The following is a 2,530-nucleotide window of genomic DNA, read 5'->3' as shown; positions in this document are numbered from 1 at the left end:
CCCTTGGCACACAGGATGGCCGGACCCTGGGCGTCGTCCCCTCCCAGTCCGTAGTGTGAGCTCCACCCTGGAGTCTCACAGCTGCTGCAGAGGACGGGTGAGTCTAACATCCGGAGGCCTGGCAGAGATCCAAAGTGTATCATGCGAGGAGGAAATGCAGCCGTGGGGGCGGCTGCCTGCAGGGCAGGACACACACCAACCGGGCGCCCTGGGTGTGGGTGTGCACAGCGCTTGGCCGGGCGGGGCGGGAACGGGAGAGCTCGGTCCAGGCCGGGGCCGAACCCCCAGGAGGCGCTCAGAGCAGGGACGTGCAGAGGGGGTGGTAACCAGCTTGCCTCTCTGTATCATGGGAAAGACTGTTCTCTGTGTGCAGCCTGTTCCCATTGTTCGGCCAGCTTAGGGGGCCCATGGCTGACATCTCCCCGGGAGCGAGGCGGGAGGCGAGGCTCCGCTTTCAAGGCCCGTGGTTGCCTCCCAGCCATCCAAGGAGCCGGATTTAGCGCTGCTTCAAAAGGCATTTCCAGCCTTTAATTCCTGGACGCGGCTCTGGTCCTGCCCCGGCCTCCGGCTCCCCGCGTTGCAGGCTCACAATACCTGCTCCTCGGATGGATCAACGAATCTAGGCCGACGGGTGAGAAGGGAGCCAGGCAACCTGCCCTGTTACCAACCTGTTCCCACCGTCACCAGGGAAGGGAGAGCCAGGAGGGCTGGCGCCCAGCTCCCAGCAGAGACCCTCAAAGGCAGGAGGGCAGGGAGCCCCCCGACGGCGCAGGACGGGGCCCCGCTGCCCGGACGCCTCACTCGGGCTGAGAAACACGCCGAGCCCCGGTTCCCATAAATCCGGCTTTTATGTGGCGATGAATAGGGGGCAGACAATGGATCTATTTTAGGCTGCGGAGAAACTGGCCCGGCCTGGGTCTCCCTCCTGCAATTAGGAGCCTCGACATGGTGGGGCCTGGAGTCCCCGGCCGGCATGGAGGCCTCACAAAGGCGGAGGCCTGCCCGGCTTGGGGGAGGAGGTTCCACCCCCCTCAGGGTCTGTTGCTGGCAGGCCCCTCTCCCACCGCGGGAGGAAGTGCTGTTGGCAGACCGTCTGCCAGCAGGGCCCAGCGGGTGGTGACTGCCCCATCTCCCCATCTCCTTGGGCACAGGACTGGCCCTGGGCCTTGCCTGGTGTCCCCCCGCAGCTGCTCCCAGAATGGGAAACCCCCCACGGTCCTCCAGGGCCCCCTCTGCCACTGTGGCCAGCCTCTGCTGGACATCCCACTCCTCCAAGCCCACCCCGGAGACGTCTGAGAAGCGACGTCAGCTTCCTCCAGCCCCTCACTGCCTGCGGACGCTCAGCCTGCCTGTGGGGTGGGCACTGCGTGTGCCCGGTGGAACACATTGGCCACAGCTACACAGCAGCCCTCCCTGCCCCCACCGCGGTCCAGGCTGCACAGGACTCCCCAACCCAGAGCGTCCTCCTCCAGGCAAGTGTCCCTGTAAAGTGTGTCCTCCAGAGCCTCATCACCGGGCCCCCAGACCCCCCGACGGTGGGGCAGAGGGAGGGATGGGCATGGCAGAGGGACCTTGGTGCCATGCTGCCTTCGCCAGCCCCAGGCCTCCTGGCGCCTTCGTGCTGGGCCACACCCCCCACGCGGGGGGAGAGAGGCTGTCAGCCTGTGCCTCATGGGAGCAGCATGTTCGGCTCTGCCAGCTGTTCTCCGGGCCTTCACCTACTTAGGTCCGAAGAACAGGGTCACACCCGTGATGCCACTTGGCCCGGCCGCAGTGCCCAGGTATTTGCTCAAGCACAGTCCAGGTGCTGCTGGGAAGGTGCCTTTTGAATGGAAGCAGACGACCCCGTAGATGGGCCTCGCCCAGTGGGTTGAACGCCTTGAGGGAAAAGGCCAAGGTCTCCCAAGAAGGAGGAACCGGCCTCCAGGCTGTTGCTGGTCTCCGGATTGCAGCCCTGACCCTCCCTGGGGCTCCCGTCTGCCCACCTGCTCTGCAGCTTTCGGGTTTGACACCCCCACAACTGCATAGACCAGCTCCTTAAGCTAAACCTCTCTCCCTCTGTCCTTATACACCAATGCCGTTGGTTCTGTTTCTCTGGAGGCCTTTACTAACCCACACCCCGAGGTGGGCAGCATTCCGAGAAGGTCCCTGATGACCCTGGCCCGCTGGTGTCCACGTCCTCCAGTGAGCGTGGGCAGGGCCTGGTGACGGATCCTGACACAGAGAGCCTGGCAGCTGTGACAGACAAACCCACCTCTGGAATGCGGGCCCAGAAAGACCCATCGTGCTCACCTTCTCTCTCTGGGGTCAGAACCTTCCCTCCGGGGGAACCCAGTGGTCAGAGGGGAACCACCCCATGGAGAGGCCCTTGTGGCATGGAACCCACAGCCAGGCTCTGAATCCTGGCAACAGCCTTGCTGAAGCTGAAGCTGCAATATTTTGGCCACCTAATGTGAAGAGCAGACGCATTGGAAAAGACCCTGATGCTGGGAAAGATTAAAGGTAGAAGAAGGGGACGATAGAGGGTGAG

Source organism: Bison bison, unplaced genomic scaffold (assembly GCF_000754665.1).
Source record: "Bison bison bison isolate TAMUID 2011002044 unplaced genomic scaffold, Bison_UMD1.0 scf7180017847480, whole genome shotgun sequence".
Taxonomy (NCBI): Eukaryota; Metazoa; Chordata; class Mammalia; order Artiodactyla; family Bovidae; genus Bison; species Bison bison.
Note: the sequence above shows the minus strand (reverse complement) of the source record.